Source organism: Anthonomus grandis, chromosome 1, assembly GCF_022605725.1.
Source record: "Anthonomus grandis grandis chromosome 1, icAntGran1.3, whole genome shotgun sequence".
Lineage (NCBI taxonomy): Eukaryota > Metazoa > Arthropoda > Insecta > Coleoptera > Curculionidae > Anthonomus > Anthonomus grandis.
In genome coordinates, this window is record NC_065546.1 from 31,540,300 (window position 1) to 31,568,168 (window position 27,869).

Genomic DNA, 27,869 nt, shown 5'->3' on the forward strand with positions numbered 1-27,869 from the left:
GGAACGGAATAATAAGGGGCGACGAAATAGGAATTTACCCATGTCCCCGCATCCTTATCTGGGGAAAAGGTCTGTATTCTCAGTGCTTATGCCGTGATGATATTGCCTTTCTTGCGATCGGATTGTTTTATTTTAATGGATATAATTCATTAAAATTAATGATTTAACTTTAAATAATGAGCACAAAATTGTATGGAAATTATAATATAAAACTGGAATGAAACCTATACGGAAGCTTTGTTATTAAATTTATTGTAGCATATTCCAATGGCTTATGAGCGCCATCACCTTATTAAAAATTAAACTAGACATATAATTGCAATTTTTGTGAATAACTAGATTTATTTATTCAGATTCTGACATAAAATAACAAGAAAATTATATAGGGTAAATAATACAGTTGTTGACCATTTAAGGCCTTAACACAGCGATTTATTGTTTGAGCTCAAAGGTAAAAAATAAATTTAAAAAGTTATAACTAATAAATTTGATATATTTATATTATTGGAGACATGGCTTTTGGATGGTCACAGCTCGGATGTGTTTTGCATTCCCGATTTTCAATTCTTTAGAAGGTATAGAGTGGGGAGAGAAAATGGGGTAGCAGCTTATAAACAGAGTTTAAGGTTGAACTAGACGAGATCTTGACTTTAATTTTAACCCTTGCTTAGAATTTCTTATTTCTAGGACTAGAATTCATAATAAATAATACGCTTTTTGCCTGTTTTATAAGCCCCCGACTTTAAACTTTAATAATATTTTAGGTGGTTAAGACCATATATTGTCTAGTTTAATTGCTATTGTTGATCAAGTAATATGCATAGGGGACTTTAACATAGACCTTAAATTTTGCTAATATCTTAATTTGGCTTTGTTGAAAATTATAATATGACACATATTTGAATCTAGAAGTTCTTTAATTAAAGCTATTTATTTATTTTATGCTTCAGTTGTTCTTAAGTCTGGAGTTATGCTTGCAGATTTCATTTCTGACCATAGAATAATATTTTCTGAGCTTAATCTTTCTAAAGTTTTCTATGTGCCAAAGAAGATCTAGGAAACTTCAGAATTTTAATAATTATGATTTCTTACAGGATATGTATGCCCTTCCATGGCACTACATACTTTATGTGGGTAATATAGATACAAAAGTTCAAATTCTTAATAATTTATTAATAACACTGTTTGATGCTCCTACTCTGTACTGATAATCACAACTGAAAATGTAAACATATTTATGAAACAACGAAATAGTGCATTGAGAAAATTTAAGCAAATGAAGGAAATGGGAAATTGGGCTTTATAAAAACGATTACGAAATTTTACATTGAATGAGGTAAAAAGCCCAAAAAACTATTTAGATACAATAGGTCAAGAAAAAAATTTAAGAAAAACCTGGATAGCTTAAATAAAAAGAAAAATTTTAATATTTGTTCAAATAAATATAATATAATACGACAGAACCTCTCTGATCAAGATGAATTTAATAACTATTTTATTTTTTTTTTCAAAATGTTTCTGAGTGCAGTAAAAGGGTAAATTTCTATAAAGGTCACAAGTTTATTTTATTTTATTAAATTTACGGAAATTCCCATTTTACAAAATAAATGTACAAAATAGATTATTACATAATAGATAATTTAACCTAGTGAGTTGATACAATGTAAATAAATATATATTATATATATATATATATCTAAGAACTGAGTTGACACCATTACAGCCATAGTCTGTTCAGGCTATTCTTAAAAACGGACAGTGAACTACTACATAAATCAATGTTATGAGCGTTTAAGAGACTCAGAGATCTATCGATAGAAGAATAACGGCCATATTCAGTTCTGTGCATAGCAACATGATAAAGGTCAAAATTGCGTAGACCCACTTTAGAAAGAAGGTCAGGAGCATTAATCATGCCATTAACCAGCTTAAAGACAAAACAAAGATCAGCGTTCACACGCCTTTTGGCCAATGTATCCAGGTTGTATCCAGGTCTTACTCTCATGTCCTCACGATGGTAGTCGTCAAAGCTAATGCCCATTCTAAATGCAGCACACCGTAAAAATCCATCTTGCACTCTCTCAATCATATCTATTGAATTATGATATAGAGGAGACCACACTACTGAAGAAAATTCAAGATTAGATCTAACCAGTGAGACATAAAGGAGTCTATAGGCTTGCAGAGAGAGATGTGAACTATACCTGTTTACAGCACCTAACACTCTTAGTCCCTTTAAAGGTAATTTAGAGATGTAATGAACAAATCTGAGATGTTCATCGAACCACACGCCCAAATCCTTGACTACATTCACATACTGTAAGGACTTACCAAGGATAATATATGTAGAATTGAATCTCTTCGAACCTCTATGAAATGCTATAGTAGCAACACTTGGAAATATTGAGCCTCCATCCGTTCATCACTGACCACTCACATAAAGCATCAAAGTCTTGTTGAAGTTTGGCTATATAATTCACCTGCCTAATCTGCATGTAGAGCTTTAGGTCATGAGCAAACATACTTACAGAACTATGATTAATCACATTAACAATATCATTCACAAATAGATTGAAGATCAGATGGGCACAGTGAGATCCCTGAGGAACCCCTGAGACTACATTAGTAGGTGCAGAAGTACAGCCATGCACCTTCACACTCTGAGTTTTTCAGAAAACTCTTTAGCCATTTTAAGAGGGAGTCATGAAAACCAGCACTTTCCAACTTAGCCAGCAAGAGACCAAAGTTCACCCTGTCGAAGGCCTTGGAGAAGTCGGTATAGACCGCATTGGTCTGAACTCCGCTCTCCAAAGCCCCCAACAGATCACACTCGTATTAAACCAAACTGCTGGCTGTGGATTTCCCAAAAGAGAATCCTGTCTGTTTTTCACTAATGATTCCTTTGCATTGCCATATTAGCTCACCGCAAACCAAACTATCAAACAATTTGGCCAATGAGTTTTGAATACATCCTCCACGATAATTGGCAATATCCCCCCTATTGCCAGCCTTAAATATCGGCATGATTAAACTGTGCTTCCGAGCTTCTGGGAAGGTAGAGTTCTGTAAAGACATATCAAAGATCATCTGGAGAGGCCTACTAATTGTATAAATATAGTTCTTTAAAAAGACATTAGGTATATTACCCGGCCCACAGATAAACTTGTTAGGTAATTTTTGGATCTTAGAAAATACCTCCGAGAGAGTGAAGCGTCCAACAATAATATTCTGGGAACCAAATTCAAGAGAATCAGGAATGGGATATGTAGAGTTGTCGTAAACTGTAGCAAAAATCCTTGCAAACAAATCAGTAATTGCTTCCCTAGACTCTGCCATTTCCTGGCCCAAAAACATCGAATTTGGAAATGCATCGCTTTTTCTTTTTTCATTGACAAACCTCCAAAAGTAACGACTATCATCCACCACTGACCTCTCCAGTTTATCAATATATTCACTAAAGCAACGATCGTGTTCTACTTTACATCGAGATCTAAGGGTCGAAAAAAAAACGAGCATACGTAGAGTAGACGTATATTTCCTGTGTGCAGCCTTCTTTTTACAAATTAAGTCTTTAAGTAAAGGACTAAACCATTTAGGAAAAGATGAAGACCTTAGTCTCTTTTTAGGAACATACAAATCAAGGCAAACCTGTAAAATATCATTTAACTTACCCGCAGCACCATCAACATTCAACCCATCAAAATTCGTACTCCAATCAATAGCCCCTTTATGAAAGTTAACTTTCCCCCTTAATGAAAGTTAATAGCCTCAAAGTCAGCATTCCGAAAATCGAAATAAAATCCATCAAGCATTAATGAAGATGAGTCAGTTTGAATATTAATTTGATAAGAAACGTGGTGCAAACTATTACTAAAAATGCAGTCAACAGCAGCTGAAATATTAACATTATGCAAATCAGAAAATACTAAATCTAAAAATGTGTTTCTGTTATTTGGCACGTTATTGCATTGAAACATATTATGATAAGAAAACATTTCAGCTAATACTCGGGCTGGATAGTGTTCATTGCAAGCTACACAAGCCCCATCAACATCATTTGACCAAACCGGCTCAGGTAGGTTGTAATCACCGAACACCAGCACCGATGATTGTTGGTAGCTTCACAGATTTCATGAACTGACATCCCATGAAACTCGTACTTATCGCGTGTAGCATTTGGTGGAATATACACTCCAACAAAAACAAATGACTTCTTGCAAATATTTACTTCTACATATACTTGCTCCACTGAGATGTAAGGAGTAGCAATTTTTCTAGAACTAAATTTATTACTAACTGCTATAAGCACACCACCACCTCTAATCTTTGTACTTGATGCCAGGCTACGGTCAGTGCGGTAGATGGTATACCCAGGCACAAGAATTTCACTGTCGGAGATATCCTCATTCAACTAAGTCTCAACTAGGATTATGACAATAGTCAGACAGCTGCACTTTGTGATGAAATTGTTCAAATTTAGTGCGCATACCACCAACATTTTGGCAGTAGAGGCTTAATCGTTTTTTGAGTTGTTATCACCATCTTGAGACCTCACATTTTTCAACGGCACGATCTTGGGCACTCCTCTAATGTACTTGATTCCCAGATTATGTTCTCCATTATTAAGGCGATTCGAAAGAGTAAGCTTTAGTTCCTTAAATTGCTTTCTCTGAAGAAAAGTCTGATCAGGACCTAATTTAACACCAGTGTCACTATACACTCTGCTCCTCAAAATCTTCAATGCTACTTGTTCATTAGCAAGAACAGCGTTGATAGGTCTCACTCCTGTATCCCTCTTGCCAACACGAAAAACTTTACTAATTTGATCCTCTGGTCTGTCCTTCACCACGTTCTGAAGCAAGCTTCTAACTTTGTTCGTATCAAACGCCACTCTCTCTCTAGCATCCTCAGATGTCGACTCAGTCACATTGTACAGCATGATATTCTTAAATCGCCTCTTTCGCTCTTCAAATTCCTCAAAAAAGTCGCCACCTGTATCTGAGGCAATGAGTGCTCTGTTTTCACCTTCACTCTGAGAATTAGATCTAGAAAAGGCTACTTGAAGGTCACTTACTGCCTGTTTCAAGGTAGATACTTGCTGTTCCAGACTTTCAATACGCTCTGATTTTTCTTTAGTCAGGTTGCGTATTTCCTGCAAAGTCTCATGCAGTTCAGTTCTCTGATCAAGCACAATATTGAGCATATTTGAAAATAAGCAATAACATCTTTGGTGTTCACATTCTATTTGTTCAGAACAGATGACATCTGGTCCTTAACTCCATCAAAGGGAGAGGTCAGGGAACCGCCGACCCAGGCTTTGAGGGAATTGCATTGCTGCCGCTTGAATTAGATTTCAATGGTTTAGTAGAAACCTTGGGTTTAACACCCTGCGAGCCACTTGTGTTATGTCCGCAAGCACCCATGGAGACTCTCCTGACTTAAGTTTTGGCACATACTTTACATTCCCCATCATGTGCACCCGTTTTTTCGAATGTCGAAAATATCAAGTCAAATTGCGCATTACTCAATTCCGTACATCCCTTGTGAATTCATGTGTAGCACTTTTTGCACTCAACAGCATGTTGATTTCGTCTGAGATCACGTTCACGAATCGAGCATACATATCGATCCGCCAGCCTGTGGTTAATCCACGATTGAGAAACTGGACCCAAATGTAACCCTGCTCACAAGTGTAAACCCAGCTTTAGATGCTCGTCTGACATGTGACCTCGTAAAGTGAGGCCCAAGTTTAAAGAGAGAGAGAGAAAAAGAAGTTAAATGATGATTTATTTTCTTTTGACTACAATGGAGGATGTTGGTATTATTTTAAACAACTTAAAATCCAATGCAACTGGTATTACTCAGATTACAATATTTGTGATTACATATTGAATTCCGAACAGTTGGAATATACAGACTTTGGTATTAGTAACCGTAGAACTGAAAGCTAGAAGTAGCATGCCCTATAACTATGTGTAGTTTGTTTGCTTGCAACATCTCTGATGCAAGGATACCAAACACTTATACCAAATATTAATTTAGATTTGCAACAAAAAAAAAACAAATCATTATATCATAAAAAATTGTCACTGATTTGAACAGACAAAATAATACTAGTGTTATTCATTAATAAAATATCATAGTTTTTTTTAAAAGTAAACTATGATAAGATACTCTTTATTGAAATCGATATTCAATGTTAAATTAATGTAGATAATATATTTTAGAGAAAAAAGGACTATTTTAATATTTAACTAAAAAAACGATACAGGGGGGGTCAAAAACTAACAATAAAAATTAAAATGAAAAAATCATTAAAAGTCAATTTTTTTAAATAGAAACCTCCTATTTTTATCATTTTTTTCATAAAGATAACTAATAATAAGGTTAACTTTATTTAAAGTTATCTAGTACAAAAATTGATAATTTCCGAAGTATTGGCAGTTTAAATTTGGCCTAATATTTAAAAAAGCGTACACAGAAGAATTATCTAACAAAAAATTTGGAAAATTGCTTTAAAAAATTTGATAATTCGCTTATAAAACTAAATCTATAACTTTTTACCACAAATCCTATTTCACCATTTATACCAAATTTTTTAGAGATTAAAAGAAAAAATGAAAAGAATTGTTAAAAAATTTAACACAAGGACTATTTTTAAATTGCAAAACACGTTACGATATCTATTAACTAAACTTTTCAATAAAAATTTTAACAAGGAATCAATTACAATAAATGAAGTTAAATGTAAAGCTATTTGTTCGGTTGATTTTATTGATATATGGATTCCTTTGTTAAAAAGAGAGGTAAAACTGGGAATTGTTAAAATTACTTAAAAATTTGAAATGAATTTTAGTAATATATTTTCTATCATTAAATTACATGAAAATCGCACCCTTTCAATAAAAAAAAGTTAAAATAAAAAATAATTAAGAGATAAAAAAACACAAGTATATTTTATTTTATTATTATTTACCTTGATAACGGTTGTAGATATAACTATTGAAATATTGGTTCATATTAGGTATTTTTGTTAAAAAACTTGTTTTTTTTTCTTTATAATCTCAATGCTCAAAATAGTTAGGTTAGGTAAGATCATAGTATAATATAGTAATAGTATAGTATAAATCTTATTTCTTCTTCTTTTCAATATTTGAGCGTGCGACATTTTTACTATAAAAGTGAGCAACCTAACCCAACAAAATAAATAACTCATGAATTCGTCACAACACTACAGATTTTACCTAGATTTGTCACTGCCGTTGTGAAGAGCATAACGAACCCGAAACCGATGCCGAAATGCGATGTTGATGATTGAATTCATATAAATTATGAACACAAAACGCCACGTTGTTGAGCATCAAACCGATTGATTATTGCATCTATCAATTATGACAATACATTTCCAAGGATTGCTTTAGCCATTGCCAAAATGTAGGCAATTTGATATGAATAGGCTTAAAATATATAAACAACTCTATGAGGCACAGTCGTTCTTATTTCGCTTATTCTCGTACACATATTAGCATTCAAGTTCTTAATAAAACCAACTGGGCATATTTCAGTGTAAAAATCAAAGTATTTTGGTTAAACGCTTTCGATTTTAAAAATAAATAGGCTTTATTTGATTTTCAAATTACTTGCCCTTGACTTGATATCAAGACAAGTATTTGTTTTTGAAATTTAAGTCAAGTCAAGTACTTACACATCAAGTAACTTGAACACCAAGTTTTTCAATCCAACTACTTGATTTTTCTTGAAAAAATAGTACTTTTTTAATATTAATCTGATTAACTGCCAAAACGATATAATAATAAAAATCTATGTATATATAGATTTAATCTTTTGCCATGATTTGAGACACATTAGGCTTCTAACAGACTTAACGCCTATATAATCGATTTCTTGTTTTAGTAAGAGGTAAGGCAGCTCTAGAAGACTGCCTTTCAACTGAAGCTGAAGAAGTTCGCGTACTAAAAAGTCTTTGGCCATTGCGGCAAAGTTTGGAAAAATGCATTCGTGTCTCTTTAACCATTCTAAAATATCTACAGTACTGTCTGCTCTTGGGTCAGAAATATATTTATCGATTTTCTATGGGCAGGTTTTCTATTCAACAAATTTAGTAGATCTATTTCAAACTTTTCGACACTACTATTTTTACTAGGATTTGAAGATAAGGCTGTTACTTGAAGTAGTGGTTCATAAATTTGCAGAGAGTCAGCCCTAAAATATTGTACTTTAAAAATATCTTTAAAATGTTTAATTACCTTTATCTGCAATTCTTTTCCCTAACTTGTAATGGAGAATGTTTCCACTTTATATTAGGGGTTTAAAATCAGAACACAGAGTACATTCAGTTAATTCGTTGGTTATATTTAATGATTTGTCCCTTGCCGCTTGAATACTATTTATAATCTTTTCATCAATTTCATCTCTATCAGGTTTATTGTCAAGTTCCATAGCACACGATTCTAATCTATCCAGCAACATATTAATGCCGATTATTACCATAGGTAAAGTAGCATATTCACCTTCTAAAATTATGGAAATACTCTTAAAAACATTAAAATGCTGGCAAATTCGTTCAATAAACGACAATTTTGTGTCGGTTGGCTTTAAAGTTTTTAAATTTTCTACATTATCACAAATGATGTTAAGTGCGTTTCTCATATTCAAACTCCATCTCAACATGTCGAATGTAGAGTTCCACCTTGTTATGACATTGTATGACAAGTTTGGCATAGCAAATTTCTTGTGGTAGTGGTGCAAATTTGTCAGAATCGTCACGTAAATGTTCAGAGTTTTTTAATTGTTTAGCAAGGGGATGAATTTTTCTTACAGAAGAGGGCGGAACTATCATTCCTATCTATATTATCCTATTATCTGATGTATTTATTAAAATTTTGGTGGTTTCATCAATCTCAGAATCAAGGATTGTCATAAAATCTCTAGCTGCCAAGTTAACATGTGTGCAAAACATAGAAAGTGGATATTTTTTGTATCGATTTCAAAAATGCGTTTTAAGTTATCTGATTAACATAAAATTACTATTTGTATTGTCAGTAGTAATAATTTGTACGCATTTTGTAACATCGTAGAATTATTGTAATACTTTGAAAAATAGCTTTGCAATCGCATTACCAGTATGTTGCCCATATGCTCGCACAAAATCTAGAAGAAAGAAACAATGAAGTTTCCAATTTTTATCGATAAAATAGGCAGTAATACCATAGTAATTTTTAAATAATATTAAATAAATTTTTAATATAGAATAACTTTTAAAATCAAGGAACCTATAATAATAATAACAATAATAATAAACATTATAAAACTATAAGTATGGCTTAAAATTAAGTGATCCGGATTTTGAAAAAAATAGGTTTTTAAGGTGTTTTGGGGATCAAGGAGTGATGAAATTAAGCATTTTTTTCTAGCATATCATTTTTAATGTTTTTTTAAAAATTTTCATTTTTTTCAAAAAGGGTTGAAGTTGGAAAAAAACAAATAAAGGATTCTGGTGAAGCACTTTTCGGACACCCTGTATAAAAAAGTTCTAAAAGGTAATTTAATTTTTTTTAATGTCAATTTTTTTTGCTACAATAAAAATAAACCATAAATTGTTACAACCTGCCCCGGTCTCCCCTGCTTGTCTTGATAAATCTCTACAAATAAACCATCATGAGAGTAGCCTCATCAAAGAATATAGAGAACAAAGTGAAAACAGACGGAACATTTGCTATATTAACTTAGTCTAACAACTATCTCTTGAAACAAAAATAAAAAAATGTTTGTTGTCGCTGCTTTTTCGACCAGAAACGACATAAAAAAACACGCAACCTCACAAAGCGGTTTGACTTTGACAAGATGACATTTCGCTTATCATTGCATTGTTGCCATTTCATATTTTTAGAAGCGTTAGGAATAAAAACACTCCACTGAACTCCAAAAATTTACGTTTACTGATTCTAGTCTTTGAATTGTTCTAAGTGAGTACTTTCCAAGCATAACCTAATTTTATATAAATCCCATTTTTACAATAAATTCCATTTTTTGCCTCAAAAAATCCCTAATTTCTACCGATAAAAACGGGCACGACTTTATATTCATTTAAATAATTCGGTAATCGTCGTGGAGCTGCGAAGGGTGAGCGACGCGATCTTTTTTATGTTTTACGATATGAAAACCGACCGGAGGGGAGAAGCGAAAAATAAAAATTGAAGCGGGTTAAAGTTTAAAGTGCGAAACGTGACCGAAATCCAAAATAACGCGTGAGGAGAGAGGGAGTCCGGGAAAAATGACTTTAAAGAGTTTCTCGCCGGGAGATTTATGGGCAAACTTGAAAAATTAATATTTTACATTCGAGTGGCTTTTACAGTTATGACATTTTAATAATTTTAAATTTGCCACTCTTAAAACCAATTAACCGATTTATGAGTAAAAATACTAATTAAAAATTTCTTAAGTTTTCGTTCGTTCGAAATTTAAAGTGGAAAAGTAAATAATGGAGCTCTTGTGGAAACTTTCACGATTAGTTTCGCGCAATTTGGCGAGGTCGGTGCTAATTCGTTTATTAATTATGGCTATTTGATCGCCCTTTCTAGTTCATTTAGTTCTATTCTTTTAAAAAGTTCTGTAATTTTTGTTATTTATTGGTCTCGCTTTCAGTTTAAGGGTGTTTTATTTTGTAATTCCGAAACCTAGCTCAAACACTATTTGTTCAGTATCGTATTGCACGTATATCAATCTTGACATACGATTCGGGTAATTGATGAGCCAATATTAACATAATTGGTGATTAAACAGATCAAAATTATAGTACAAATAATGGGTTTGTAGGAAAATTAGATTTTATCCGTCACTAATTAGGCATATAAATTTTAATGTTCAGATCGCTGCCAAACTAGTTGTTTGCCAAACTGGGGAGCGCTTACGTAGTAATTAATTGGGCTCATGTTTATAGAAATGCTGATTTATTTGCCTGTTTTGGTTAAAACTCTTTGACTTTTAAGCGTTTTATACTTCAAAGAGATGTTTTTTCATTCACATTCTGAATGAAAGAGAGGAAGTAAACAAATTAGCTATTTAGACGACAACTGAAAAAAGTAAATTTTTAGGAAAACGCAATTTTTATATAATCCAGATGGTAATTTAGGAGAAAAATAAATTAACATTATAATCTTCTTTTCTCTTGCGGATTTTAAATGCGGATTATAATTATTAAAGTGTCGATATTGTATTGTTACAAAATACAAAATTTTCTATCGTAGTGCACTACTATTGGTCTATGATTTAAGAATCTTCGCATTTTACTGCACGTAGAAAAGTTTACTTACTTCTAAACTTGTATGGAAGAAAGAATTGTGCAGTTAAGCTTTTTCGAAAGCACTCCTATAACACCAACTATTATTCACATATTTTTCCTGTCCTCGAAAATCTTCTTCTGTTAGTAGGAGAGGGGACTGCAATGACTATTATGATGAGAGTTTGTTATATGCTAAAATGTCTGGTTTATTGTCGTATATTTATATGTTTCTATGATTGTCTGCACCATATGTTGGAAGTACTGCAATTTGTTTGTAATAAAATCTAATTTGTGCCATATATCATCATGTATTATTTTAGCTACGTTGTTGTGCCTTATATTGGATTTGCGTGATGCCATATTCTTACTATATACTCTAATACCCCTCACCACACATACGCCAATATGTATCAGTGATTTAGTAGTAATATATCTGATTTAGGACTTTGTCGATATATCTTGAATGGCCCATAAGAATCCTTTTGTCTTTGGGAAGATGTTGATAACATGGCGCTATCAATGATATTATCATTAAGGATGTTAGGATACTTGCCATGCAATTTTTTTTGTTTCCATCTATTATGAAGTAAGTGAGTATCGATGTGACTCTTGAACACATCGGTACTCCTAAGTTTAGAAGGCAATAGGTATCTATCCTAGTTGACTTTGCTCCATTACTGATGAAATTCTTTCTGAGCAAATTAACCTGGCTTTTGTAGCTCAGGTGCATATTTGCTATTCCTCGCCTCCCAATGTGGTGCAGGTGGAATGAGTTTCAATGCGTTGGAAGATGAAGCTTGCAATCTATACTAAAGCTTACACTTATCATACAATTGACCTCATCCAGGTCAGTTTAAGTCCACAGGATAACATTAAAACTGTATGACACAAGGGGGAAAGCATAGCTGTTAGATTGTGGTAGTTCTGTGCTTAAACTAATACGAGTTGTTTTTTAAAGTGCTGAAATACCTCGAGTATGGGCGAATCCTAGTTCAACAGTGCCACCTACCAACATCTTTCTATTCTGCTTGAATTTGTCAAGCACAAACATTACTGGAGAAATTGTGAATGCATTTGAGACCTTTCTCTGCCTTGCAGAATAGTCTGATGGCATGCGTTTACATAAGATAAGTAAGCTCTACTCTGTTTTCAAGTTAAGGCCGGCTTATCACTTTAGGATAATTTTTAGTGTTGTAGATATTACACGATTGGCATTTTAATTAACATATACTGAGAGATTGCATTCTTCGCATCTTCTCCACACTAATTGATAGCGACTTAAAAGTACTGTTCAAATTTTCGCCTGTATTTAATATTAACGTTGTTATCATGTCAGATGGAAATATCTATAAGGTAAGTTTTATTCTCTTATTTATTTATTACAGCTGTTATATATGCTCTCTGTTAGGGCTAATTGGAGCATCGGCCTTTATCCCAACATACTTTAAAATTAGTGTTTTTTTGGACAGAATTTGGATGTAGCTTGTAGTGTCCTGATCGGTAGATCGGATGCATAAAAAATGTATAGTTTTAGATGTTCCAAATATAGTATGGCTGATAATGGTGAATCTCATGTATATATTGGTCGACTATGATTTCTGGGCTATGATTACATCTTCAACATTTTTCATCAGTAGTCAGCCAGTTGTATGTTTGAACGGCCTTGATGGAACTTGATTTTGAATTACCATGAGAAGAGTCTTTATCTCTGGGAATAGTGACACTTCTACGAGCTATCTACGAGCTTACTTAGCATCTACGATCTATATTTAGAGTCGATCTTGTTTTTACATAGATTATGTGGATATCGTTCGTGAATTTTCTGACACTTTCATTGTACAGTCAAAGGTTCAACAGCAGGTATTTTATCTAGGGAGAGAGCGTGATCTCTAGATAGATCGATGATGTTAAATTTTCTTTATTTTTCTTGATCACTGGTCTTGTTGAAAGTGGTCTACCTTGCTGAACACGACTATTGCAGTGTCCCTTAATAGCTATAGCTTATTTTTCATAAAGTTGCTTTGGAAGCATATGTCTCTCTGTTGCAGACTAATTCGCTCATTCTACAGGGTGTTTCAGAACTATGGGATCAAACTTCTAGGGGTTGTTCAGTGCAACAGTAGAATTCATTTAAATATAGGAACCCATGTCCGGAAATGTGTACTACTACGCCACTACGGCCCTAAGACGCGTTTAAATTTAGAAGAAATATTAATTACCTAAATAGGATCTGATGCATTTATTTTTACCTTTTGTATATGATACCATAACAACAATTGTTCAAAATGTCTTCCTCCAAACTCAATACACCGATATAAATGCCGCACATGATTTCGGCGCACTACACTAAGAATTTGATCCTCGTTTTGAATGATTTCAAATGCTGCTGTTATTCGTCCAATTAAGTCTAGCTCTGATTCTACTGGAGTTTCGTAGACTAAAGACTTTACATATCCTCACAAGAAAAAATCGAGCGACGTTAAATCGGGTGACCTAGGAGGCCAAGAAACTGCTCCTCTGGCAATCCAACGATGCTCAAACCGCTAAGCCAAATACTCGCGTACTTGTACAGCAAACTGAGCCGGCGCTCCTTCATGTTGAAAGCACATTTGCTGTTTAACGTTTAGTGGAACATTTTCAAGGAGTTCTGGGAGAACTTCCTCCAAGAAACGCTGATAAATAGGTCCTGTTAACCGTTCCGGTAGAAGGTATGTCCCAATTAAATAATCAAATACAAAATTTGGTTGTGCAACGATGTGATCCAGAAGCCATCGACAAAATTGAACTCTAGGATGATAATCGGCTGCAGTCATACCTTGAACTTTCTGGAAGTGGTAAGTGTTAATTTATATTTATTTTTCTACTTGTAATTTGGGAGCACTTGATTGGGTACACTTGAATAATGGGATAGATTAATAACACATTATAATTATTTTATTACTTGCTTTATTCTCCATAAGTGCAAGTCATTCCAACAACCCAACCTACAACTACTCAAACATCAGTTGTCTTTTGTCAATGTCTGACAAGCCATAAATAGGCAATTTCAAAGTATACTCTGGTTGTATACCTGACATCTCCCTTTTTTATAAAATAAAAAAAAATAAACATTCTTATCCTGATTAACTTACAGTACTACATCCTTAAAGATCTAACCTAGTAGGTGCTCTAACTAATCTACCTCTACGAGTAACCACAGGATTTAAGTTTTCTTCTTCTTCATCCTCACTTTCTGCACTATACATCTCAGTGTCTTCTGACTCATTTTAACTTTCATTCCCTAGTTCACTTTCACTTAACTCTAAGAAACACTTTTTGTTTTTACCTTCATCCCCCTCATTGTCTGAGAAGACTTTCACCCCTATATCTTTAGTATCTAAAGGCACAACTTTTATAAAAATCCTATTTCTAATAAATATAGAGCCAGAATCAGTTTTTACTTGATATGACCTGTCTCTAAGTTTTTGGACAACCCTACCAGGCACCCAAATACCTTTAGGCTTTAATTGAATTACAACTTTGGTATTAGGCAAAATGTCTGGTAACTCTTTAACTCCTGGCCTATTATAATTATTGTACTGTGCCTGTTGTGTTTTTTCCAAAAACTTAGTATAAATCTTAGTATCTATTACATATGGTCTTAAGGTTTGCTCAGTGACAGGAATAGTTGTTCTTAGATTTCTCGACATTAATAAGTTTGCTGGAGAAACATTGTCAAAAATTGGCATATTTCTATAATACAGCAAAGCCAAATAGATATCTTTTTTTTTCTCTAAGACCTTTTTAAACATATTTTTAGATGTTTGAACATTTCTCTCTGCCATACCATTTGATTTGGCATAGGTTGGAGAACTAACAACATGAGTAAATTCCCATTCTTTAGTAAATCTTTTAAATAATTCTGACATGAACTGAGGTCCACCATCAGAAATAACTATTCTGGGAATCCCATGTCGGGAAAATATTGACTTCATTATTTGTACTACTGTAGAGCTATAAGTGTCAAAATTTAACTTTTCTATTTCAATATATTTTGAATAATAATCAATTAAAAGTAAATATTTTTCACCATACAGCTCAAACAAGTCACAACCTACTTTATTCCATGGGATTAAGGGTATATTATGACACATTAAGGGTTCAGGAGTTTGGGATTTAGAATGTTTTTGACATATATAGCATGATTCAATTTTTTGTTTAATATCATTAGACATTGTGGGCCAATAAATTGAACCTTTGTGCTAAGTCCAAACACTTTTTAACACCCAAATGGTTATAGTGTACTTTGTTTAACATTTCACTGTGCAAACTTTTAGGTATTACTAGACAATTTCCTTTTAAAATCAAATTTTTATGCAAAGTGAACTCATCTCTGAATTTAAAATAGGGTTTTATACACTCCCTGACTTTTTTAATTGAATTGGGCCACCCATTTAAAATAACAGTTTTTAATTCCTGTAGAGTTTTATCACTTAAAGTCATTTTTTCAATTTCATTTAATTATCCTTCTGTAACATTTATTTCCGACACTACAAGACATAGTTGTGCCTGCATTTCATTATCAAAATTATCATAACTTTTGTCTTTAATATAAGCCCTTGATAAAGTATCTGCTATAATAAGTTTTTTGCCTGGCTTATAGTATACTTCTAAATCATATTTTTGTACCTGTAATAACATTCTTTGAAGTCTAGGAGGGCACTTATTTAAAGTCTTTTTAAAAATTGTTATTAAAGGCTGGTGATCTGTCTCCACTTTAACTTTTTTCCCAAAGATATATTCATGAAACCTGTTTAAACCAAAGCATATTGCTGCCATTTCTTTTTCAATTTGCGCATATCTTTCTTGGGTTTCAGTTAAAGCTTTGGAGGCAAATGCACACGGTAAGTTATTTTGAAGCAAAACTGCTCCTACCCCTGACTTTGAACTGTCTACAGAAATTACTGTTTCTTTTTGTATATCAAAAAATTGTAAGACTGGACTTGACGTTAAGATCTTTTTTAAATTCTCAAATGCTTTTTGCTGCAAAGATCCCCATGTAAAGATTACATCTTTTTTCAGTAATGCTCTTAAAGGCTCTGAATTTGTTGAAAAATTTGGAATAAATTTACTAACATAAGTAAGCATTCCCAAAGCCCTCTGAACATCCTCTTTGCATGTAGGTGTTGTCAATTGCTTTATTGCTGCTAATTTTGACTCATCTAACGACACTCCATCACCTGAAATTTGGTGTCCCATGTACTTTATATTAGATTTACCTAAATGACATTTTTCCAGATTAAATTTAATATTATTAGATTTTGCAGTTTCTAGGACCTTTATCAACCTCAGATCATGTTTTAATTTATCTTTTCCAAAAAATTACCAAGTCATCAATATAAATTCCTGTCCCTTCACAACCCTGAAATATTTCCCGAAACTTATGTTGAAAAACCTCAGGTGCAGACTTTATTCCATATGGTAATCTCAGAAATTTATACCGCCCAAATGGCGTGCCAAACACACAAAGATCTGTACTTTCTTTGTCAAGAGCAATTTGGTAAAACCCACAAGTTGCATCTAATGTGGAAAAAACTTTGGCACCAGCCATTTTAGCTGTAATCTCTTCCAGCGTTGGAATTAAACATTGTTCCCTCTGTATGCTTTCATTTAGATCTTTTGGGTCTAAGCATATTCTGAGAGTACCATTTGGTTTTCTAGCTATAACTAGAGCATTAACCCAGTCAGTTGCTCCTTCCACTTTTTCAATTATTTTTTGTTTTTCAAGTTCCACTAAGCTTTTTTTTAATTTAGGTAGCAGTGGGAGAGCTACTCTTCTTGTGGCATGAACAACTGGCTGTGCATTTTCTTTTAATTTTATGTGATATTTACCTGGTAAATAACCTATACCCTCAAAATTTTCTTTATATTTATCTAATAAGTCTTTATACTCATTATTTTCACTTTTTAAAGATTCTATCTTTTTTATAATTCCTAGATTTATGCAAGAGGTCAAGCCCAAAATAGCCTGTGTATTACTTTCTACAATATAAAACTCCAATTTAAACATTTTATTATTTTTCTTGCAACTTAATTCACATATGCCTACTACTTTTAGATTGTCCCCTGTGTATGACCTAAGCCTGCAATTTGTAGTTTTTATTGGTATATTAAATAGTCCTAAGTGTTTTAAGTGGTCTAAAGATAATACATTACACATTGCACCTGTGTCAACTTTTAATTTAAATTTATGATTATTTACAAACAGATCTGTAAACCATTCATTTTCTGACATGCAATTTTTATTTTTATTTTCCCTACTTTCTATTGCATCAATGTACAAAAATGCATCTGTGTAATTTCTTTCATTAATTTCTACTACAGAATTAATCTCGTTTTCCTCTGTTACCTCATGTACTGATGTGGAATTTTTACATACTACTGAGAAATGATTTTTCTTTTTGCATTTTAAACAAAATTTGCCATAAGCTGGACAATTATTTAAACTATGAGTTCTACCACATTTAGTACATGAAATAATTTTTTTACCTAGACTTCTACCAGCTCCATGGTGAAGTTGTTCCTGCTTCTGGTTTTGTTTTTGTCCATATCTTGAGCCCTGCTTATTTTGAAGTCTTGTCTCAACTCTCGCTCTGTTATGAATATCATTAATATCCTTGAATGTATCTTCAGACTGCATCTCCCGGCTCTGCTCCTTGGCAAATTCCAAAATTTTGCACTGCTCGATTACTTGGTCTAAAGTTAAAGTGTCACCCTGTAGAAGCTTTTCCCTGAGCTCGTTACTCCGAACTCCACAGATAACCATACACTTAATTAGACCCTCCTCCAAGGCATCAAATTTACATTTTTGTGCCTGTTCTTTCAAAGCAACAATGAACTGCTCTAGGGTTTGCCCTGCCTGTTGCCTCCTGGTAAAAAATATATAACGTTCATAGGATAAATTTACCTTAGGTTTGAAATGCATCTCAAATTTGCTGAGCAGAGGCTGTAACTTGTCTTTTTCTTCTTGGCCAAATGAGAAGGTACTAAAAATATTAAATCCTTCTTTGCCACATAGTGTAAAAGTTGAGCACACTGTACTTCTTCTGACTTTTTAGTGACTTCTGAAACTTTTAAGTAATTCTCAAACCTGCTTCGCCATATTCTCCAATTTTCCGCAACATTCCCTTGCATCCGCATTGGAGAAATACCTCGGCTGTCACCCATATTAGCTTATTTTATTAGGAACTTGGGGCCAACTGGGGTATGGCCATGCGGTTTCCCTAACCTCCAATATTAATTTTGCTTTTTACCGGACTGCGCCATGTTAATTTATATTTATTTTTCTACTTGTAATTTGGGAGCACTTGATTGGGTACACTTGAATAATGGGATAGATTAATAACACATTATAATTATTTTATTACTTGCTTTATTCTCCATAAGTGCAAGTCATTCCAACAACCCAACCTACAACTACTCAAACATCAGTTGTCTTTTGTCAATGTCTGACAAGCCATAAATAGGCAATTTCAAAGTATACTCTGGTTGTATACCTGACAGTAAGGATGGAGTTATTGCTCGTGTAGTACCCACCAGACAGAAGCGTTACTCGTATTCATATTCTTAGCGACGTTACGTGTGCTATTTGATGGTTCATCGGCAACTCGCTGAAGCACCTCTTCTTCAAATTCGACCGTTCTTACGGTTCGAGCAACACCAGTATCATGCATCTTGGTCTTAAACATGCCTGTCTCAGCGAGCCGCCGATGAACCGCAATAAACTTTTTGTATCCAGGATACTGTCGTTCGGGATAACGTTCATGATACAACCGCGATGCTGCTCGTGCATTGCAGTTTGTTGCTCCATATGCCAAATGCATATGCGCCAATTCTTGATTGGTAAAGTTTTCCATTAGCAATAAATATTTAAAAATTGTAAGCTATAAAATTTTTAAACATGACATTGAGAATTGACATTGATAAGCGTTGATATTAAACAATTGTTGTTATGGTATCATGTACAAAAGTTTAAAATAAATGCAGCAGATCCTATTTAGGTAATTAATGTTTTTTATAAATTTTAACGCGTTTTAGGGCCGTAGTGGCGTAGTGACGCATTTCCGGACATGGATTCCTATACTCAAATGGATTCTTCTGTTGCACTGAACAACCACTAGAAGTTTGATCCCATAGTTCTGAAACACCCTGTAGATTTATTCATTGATTCAATAAAGATAAACGGTTTATTTTTAAATAAATTACTAGTTTGTCAAATATTACAGCCATACGTTTTAATTCTTATGCCTTGTGAATTGTTAGTGATCATTTGAGTTTTCCTGTTGAACGCATGTGATAGGGCGATATTCGGCTGGGTTCTGCATGTCGGTAGAATTTGAAAGTATTGTATCTCTGGTCAGAAATTTAGGGAACGTATGGAGAACAGATAAAACTTGATTAAACGCTTTTACTAGATATATTTGTGCATGAATCGTTTGATCTAGAAATTATGAATATTGTCCTTTGACAGGCTCTCCACTTTGCTGCTTTTGTAATAGTGTCGATCACATCTTTGAAAGAGATGTACCATCTTGGTACGTGGTTTTGTTTTTGGTTTTTAAACTCCTAATATTATTTTTTTATTCATATTTTATTATTATTTTTTTTTAATTTCCATTTTTGTGTGGCGTCTTTTCCCACAATTAATACGGAACGGGCATTTCGCTAACGTAACTGAACTTGTTTCGTGCTTTGGACAATTTAAGTTACATCTTTTGGGTTTTCTATTTTTAAATTTTTTAGTTCTTTAAGATGTTACTCATCCACCTTATTTACATATACCGTTAACAGGTGGATGGTTACTATTCTTAGTTTATAGATGGTTTTGAATTCATATGCTAATTCAATGAATTTTGTACTTTTTTGTTTCTTATCTCTTTTATATCATGGTTAAGTCCTAGTAGACTTTTGCTTGTCATTTTCAACTATGTCTTTAGGTTTGTACTAATAGTACAGGATTTTTTGTTATATTTGTGTCATATTCCTAAGTCCAGTCATTTTGGCTGCATTTTCTCGAAGCTAGGTAAGGGCAACCTACTTCCAGGTGCTGAATAGTCTCTGGTTTGTCATTGCAGAGTCTGCATCTATCGTTTGGTACATCGTTTGGTGTATTATTTGGTATTTCAGTAGATACTCATGATAGTTTTTTGTTGTCATTACCTTGTGCTATATAGCTCCAATGAACATGAGTGACTCAGTCTCCATTCTTATAAGGCCAATAATTTGATATAATGCTGAAAGATTCGAGTCTACATTATCCGAGTGTAATGCAGCTGCATATTCTCCATGTAGATTTTTTTGTTTCCACTCTGTTTCTAGGTTTATAAATCAATCTTTATTTTCTTTTTCAGGTGCCATGTTCTTTGGGAGGTTTGGAGGAGTCAATTGGCGATCTATGGACACGAGTGCGTGTTACAATGAATGTTGAACTGATCTAAGGTATTTTTCTATTTCTTTTGCGTGACTCTATAAGGTTTCTTATACCTCTAGCCACCTTTTTTGGATGGAAGTGGTTCGCTTGCTAATGACGTTCTTATCAGGTGACTCAGTCTCTCAAGGTCTGTTTGGCTCCATTTTATAACTCCAAAGCTCTATGTACCGACAGACACCACCCTGGAGTCTGTTATTTAACTTCTATATTTTTACAAACAGTCCTCTTAAAAGAATAGTATATATTAAAAGAGTTAGAAATAAAACGATTAACCTTCTCTATATTTTTTCGTTTAATTATATTAAAGATTCTTTCATTTTATAATATTTCAAATTTAATGAAGTGTTGAATATCAATAGTGTCAACGCTATTTGATGGTTTGCTAATTAACAAATCCTTGTTTTTTAACGTATACATGAGTTTTCTGTGACAATCCAGTAATTTCTTGGACACTGCTATTAATTTGATATCAAACAGTAATTCTTATGTGTTCGCTATGATATAGTTTGAAATCCAAGAACTTTAGAAAAACACCTTCGTTTCATACCTGTTGTGGGTGTGCCTTAACACCGTACCAAGCATCATACAAAATATAAACGTAACTTAAGTTTACATCTGTCAGATTGCTCAGTATAGATAAAGAGGTTATATAAAAGGTAAAAACACAAAATCTACAGCATCACAAATACATTTAATAAAATGACAACGGTTACATGTTTCGCTCGACTAGAGCATCATTAGACCTACATAATAATGAGGATGATGTAACCCGAAAAAAGAAAATTCAACAAAAACTGACTATAACATACACAAAACACCTAATATACAGTGCTTTTCTTTGAAGTCCCCCCCCCCATTTATTTTTTGAACGGGTCAAAAAAAATTTTTGAAACTTGGCATAAGTAAATTGGTCTATAGATACTATTTTTCACTGTAAACTAGGTAGTTGTAAATTCCAAGATGGCGGCTGGGCGACATCTTGAGAAAAAATTTTAAATAGAAAGGGGGGTCGTGTGGTACCTCATTTTAAAGGTCTCAATGAGTACTTTATAACCCTGAAATATTAGACCCATATCTTAACTCGTTTCAAAATGGCGGTCTAATAAAAAAGTGTTTTTTTTTATTTTAACGTTTTACATTTTTATGATTTTTGAATAGGTAAAAATCAGTGTACGAAAATAAATGCGTCACTATTTTATTTTGACATAAAAACGACAGTTCTAAATGTCAAAATAACACATAAGCGCCATCTTGAATAAATGCATTAAATAGAAATCTTGTGTTACCTCATTTAAAAGGTTTTATTGAGTACTTTTAATATTTATTACATGGACTCGGTGGACTCCGTTTTGACCTGTCTAAAAGTAACAGCCAAAAAAATACACTGTTGCGATTTTATTAACGTTTTTAATAATAATATACAAATAATTTATAATTTTTGAATTTTGGATTTAAAGATTAACTTTTTGGTTTCTAAAGACTTACTGAACCGCCCTCGTATGTCACATTTCACGTTAAAGGTTATTGAACATTATTTAGACATTCCAAAAACCAAATATTACTCTTGTATCGGTCATTGTTAGATAATATTAATAAATAAGTCTAAATAATGTTCAATAATCTTTAACGTGAAATGTGACATACGAGGGCGGTTCAGTAAGTCTTTAGAAACCAAAAAGTTAATCTTTAAATCCAAAATTCAAAAATTATAAATTATTTGTATATTATTATTAAAAACGTTAATAAAATCGCAACAGTGTATTTTTTTGGCTGTTACTTTTAGACAGGTCAAAACGGAGTCCACCGAGTCCATGTAATAAATATTAAAAGTACTCAATAAAACCTTCTAAATGAGGTAACACAAGATTTCTATTTAATGCATTTATTCAAGATGGCGCTTATGTGTTATTTTGACATTTAGAACTGTCGTTTTTATGTCAAAATAAAATAGTGACGCATTTATTTTCGTACACTGATTTTTACCTATTCAAAAATCATAAAAATGTAAAACGTTAAAATAAAAAAAAATACTTTTTTATTAGGCCGCCATTTTGAAACGAGTTAAGATATGGGTCTAATATTTCAGGGTTATAAAGTACTCATTGAGACCTTTAAAATGAGGTACCACACGACCCCCCTTTCTATTTAAAATTTTTTCTCAAGATGTCGCCCAGCCGCCATCTTGGAATTTACAACTACCTAGTTTACAGTGAAAAATAGTATCTATAGACCATTATACCACCATTAGACCACCTATAGACCATTTACTTATGCCAAGTTTCAAAAATTTTTTTTGACCCGTTCAAAAAATAAATGGGGGGGGGGGGGGACTTCAAAGAAAAGCACTGTATAAATAAACAAAGCTTACAATAAAGTGGCACTATCTATGTACAAAGAACTCAACGAAACAGTCAAATCACCTTATAGATTTCAGAAATCTAACCATCATTGAAAGTCTAGAATTATCTAAGGTTATTAAAAACTAGGTGGCCATCAAATTCAAACCTTCCATTAACACAGGACAGATCTGGGCTTTTAAAAGCTTTACTAATTTCCATTGTCTCCAACAAGTCTAGTTTTTTACTTTTATTGCACTGATGAAGTATTTTTATATTTTGGCTGCCAGGAAAATAATGTTTGGAGTCGAGGAGGTCATTAGTAAAGGCCGATCTGGTGACTGTGATATCGGTATTTTTAAATTTATTATATTGGGCCTTGTGTTCACTAATCCTAGTAGAAATCTTCCTACCAGACTGGCCGACGTACACTGCAGGGCACTTTTTACACCTAATTTCATAAACTCCCGGAGAAGATAAAGAGCAAATAAATTCCAGAGATCAGAAATAGCTAGTTAGCAAAATTCATATGTTATCCAATTCAATTAGAAATTATGTAGATAGGGTAAAGAAATTAGCTTTAGTTTTAATGTTACTTAGGTTAGCTGAACAGACGGCTGGAGGGTAGTTGCTTGAAGCAGTCTCTCTCTGGTCAAACTGAATCTCGCCTAGAGTGGCATATTATTACAAGTGTCTGTAATTTTTTTTACTGAATAAAGTCCTTTATAATTATTATTATAATTATTTTTCAATTAAGAAGCCTAAAAGTGTTGCCAAACTAGTATTTTTGTTTAAGGTAGTCAATGACGAGGTGGATTGCCCAGATTCACTGGAAAATCTTAATTTTGTGATACCACGTTTAAATTCTCGCCTCGGAATTTTCTTTTACTTATAGGCACCTCGAACAAACATTCCAAAATTTTTACCGCTTTATTAAATGTATCATATATAATTTTACGTAAAAATATGCTGATTGATTAAAAACAATATTTAAAACTCCTGGTATTTATATATAGCTTGCTGACGGATAATTTCAAGCATATTTGTGCTGGTTGGTCGACTCCTGACTGTCGAAGGATTACCATCTTCACTGAGTAGTGAGTATCCCGGGTATAAACGCAGGAATTCAATTTTCGATATTTGTTGCGCTTTTCAGCTTCCTCTGTTGATTCGAAAAACTTAATAATAAGAAATAGCTACTTTGTGCTTTTCAGTACAAAGCAGCACAATATTGGGCTAATATTCATATTATTACTGGATACTATCTAAGCAAATGCAGCATAAAAGTCACCTTGCCCCTATACAAATATGAAAGGAAATCAATTATGAAGCTGAAAAGAATTTTTCTTACTGTGCACACATATTGAGAATTTCTACCTTTTGGATTTTTATAAAGGTGTTGCTGTAATACAGCCTGAGTCCGAGCGTAATAATAAGCGAATTTTTTTGTACAAAACCTTTTGACACTAGATCTCTGGTTGAGATAATTATTGGTATTATTGTCACACCAGTTACATGCCATATTTGTCTCATTTTTATAACAAGGCTTGCATATTTAGCCTGTTTCTCCTGGTATTTATCCATTATGTTGTTATAATTTGGACATTATTTTTGTTTTAATTAAGTTTTAGCAGTCATATAGAAATTGAGTCAGTTTTGTTGTTTATCTTGGAAATAGTTAAACCACTCTCAACGCGAGTTGGGGTTAAAATTTTGACGTTGTAATCGAGTATTGTATCAAGTGTGTTTTAAAAGAAGAATGTTCCTAAATTACGTAACAATATACCGTGTGTCAAAGAAGTCGCGGACCTCCTTTCATCAAATATATACAGGCATAACAACAGGCATAGTAGTAGAGACCAGAGTTACCTTTTTTTAACATATGCTATACCTCACTTCAACAGATTTAAAGGTACAATGGTTTAAAAAATTATTATGTAAAATTTATTACAAATAAAACATGCAAATACTAATGAAGATAATAGACAGGTCGAGTGATTTTATATAGATTATAACTAAAGTTTTAGATCGATACTGTCTCTAGTTTGATTCGTTCCTCGCGACTCACCCTGTATATATTTATTTAGCAGTTTATTTACAACAGGCAAAGCCCAGTTACAGGAAAATCTACAACTAATGTTTTGAAAGTGTAAACAAGTATTAAATTACTATAAATTAAATAACAAAAAGAAAGAAAAATAAAGAAAAATAAGGAAAACTTAAATTACTACAGTAACATCATGTATATATCAAAATTAAAGAAGATACACCACATCAACCTGACTTTTTCTATCGAGGGCTAAAGAAATAAAATGAGTCACATTACGGGGGTTAGTGTGGTTTTATACCTTTTAGGAATAAAACCGTGCTGATCTATAGAGAGTAGTGATTGAACTTGGGGAAGAATTCTGTTATAAACAATAGTTTCAAAAGTTTTGGAAAAATTGCAAAGTATGGAGATAGGTCGGTAGTTGTCGATTCTGTTTATATCGTCTTTTTTGTGAATTGGTATTACTTTAGCACATTTCCAGACGCCTGGAAATTTGCCAGTTTTCAAAATAAGGTTAAAAATATGACATAAAGGCTGACAAAGGACAAACATGCAGTCCTTAGCCACAAAACTTGGAACACTATCTGGACCGGCTGTCAACTTGTTTTTTAGCCTCCGACTAGCAGCAATAATTTCCTCAGTGGTAATTGATGGAAGAATGTCAATGAGGTCTGAGGAATTAGAAGGAGAATAGGTTTCTGCGAGGTTGATTGGATCTTTATAGGCATTCTGAAAAAGTTTGGCAAAAGCTGGCATAATATTTTCTGTTCCTTGAAAAAAATTACCATTGGCATCGCACATGATAGACGGAAGTGAAGAGTGACCTTTCTTAGCTCTAACAAAAAACCAAAACCATGAGGGATCAGTGACAATGTTCTCCTCGGCTTGGGTCACAAATGAGTTATAGGCCTCACGGGCCTGAGATTTTACTGTCTGACGAAGCCTGTTGTATCTGGAAAGACTAAATTCAGTTGGATAGGATCTATAATCACGATATGCTTTTGCCTTCTTAAAGATATTAGAAATAATTTGTTTGGAAAACCATACTGGAAATCACCGTCGTCTTCGTTGTTTTAAAGGTGCTGAAGCAGTAAAAGCTGAATCAAGTCTTTTGTAAAGTTCCTTGCAAGCGCTGTCAACGTCAGAAGACTGCAAGACGGACAACCAGTCTGCATCAAGCAACAAATTATGCATGAGTGGAAAGTCTGCTTTTCTGAAGTTAAACTGCTGTAGATTATTTGAACTTATAGAAGGATTATATTTATGAGGGGAAGCCGATTTAAAAGAAATTGTCAAAGCAGGATGATGCAAATCTTCGTCAATAAGCGATGATATACTTTTGATGACACTGACATCGAAATTTGAAAAAACCAAGTTAAGAAACCTATTATTAACATTTGGAATATTGTTAAACTGCTTAAGACCAAGGATCTCGCATAGGTTGGTCAAAAGCTTGCACTTAACACTGCTAGCTTCGGTTGTCTGATAAGATGGAACATTAAAATCTCCAACAATCATAACGCGTTTTGTGTGGACCAGATCCGGTAACATAATTGTTTCACACAAGGTCTCAAAGTCTCTCTCGGTTGTGCAAGGAGAGACATAGATTACAAATAAATAAAATACAAAATAACCATAAGTGAGCTTACAACCTAAAATATCTATAAGTGGTGTGGAGTTAAGGATGTCTTCCAAGTTAACCCTCTCTAGGTGGATGTTGTGAGAAGCTGCGACCAAGCAGCCACCACCACGAGTAGCGGCCACTCTATTGAGCTGTCTATCAGATCTCAGCACTCTAAATGTTTCTGGACACAATTCAGAGTCGAGAATATCTGGTTGAAGCCATGTTTCAGTGAAGGCAATGATGTCAAAGTCGCACACGGAAATCCCTGTATAAATCTTATCAGTCTTGGTGCGGAGGCCACGTACATTTTGATAACAAATACGTAGGTGGTGTGATGTGCTGGAAGGATTTAGTTTTTTATGGCGATGACAGGCCTGCCATTGTCAAACTTGATGTACAGATTTGTTTCTCCACTGGATCACCGATGCTCAAGTACGTCCTTGACCTTTTGCAGATCACTCCTCTGACTAGGAGTGAGGCCAGCCTCAACGTAACCCGCCTTAGCAGAGCTAAACCTCCTCCAGTTCTTTAGTACATTGGTTACATCAGAATTGTTTGATAGAACTATCTTGAGACATTTACGACCTTTACTATTGGGTCTGCCCAACTTAATCACTTCTGAGACATGCACTTGCTTGCCAGTAACTGAGTTTAGAAGATTAGATATTTGGGTAATTTCTGAAGTGTGTGGTAAGACTTCCATATTAAACAGCATGATATTATTCATTCTCCCCTGTCGATCCGCGACCTCTTGCATTAAATCATTGCTGTCGTTGACCTGGGATTGAGAAGTACTAGGTGGTATGTTATTGACTTGCTGTTGGTTATTGTGCAGATCACTCACTTTATCAATAACCTCACTAAATTGGGTGGTCATGTTGGCTTCTAATGACCTAAGTTTTCCCTTCAAAGATTCAATACGCCTCTAAAGAACCGGGATGAGCTTTAAACCCTCAAGGCAGAGAGTACAAAAATATTTTAAACTATGTTTATTCTTCAATTCTATGACTCTGATCTCCGAACTAGTCAGATCTGAACATTCATAACGAAATTGTTGCCTACAGCCATCACAGTCGACAAACTTGCAT

The 27,869-nt window shown here is 33.6% G+C and overlaps 1 protein-coding gene across 5 annotated transcripts in view; it reads right to left on the reverse strand.

Moving 5' to 3' along the window:
• The window catches only part of LOC126742578 (follistatin-related protein 4-like), a 483,850-nt gene that overhangs the window by 386,374 nt on the left and 69,607 nt on the right, over positions 1 to 27,869 (reverse strand). The window lies entirely within an intron of this gene.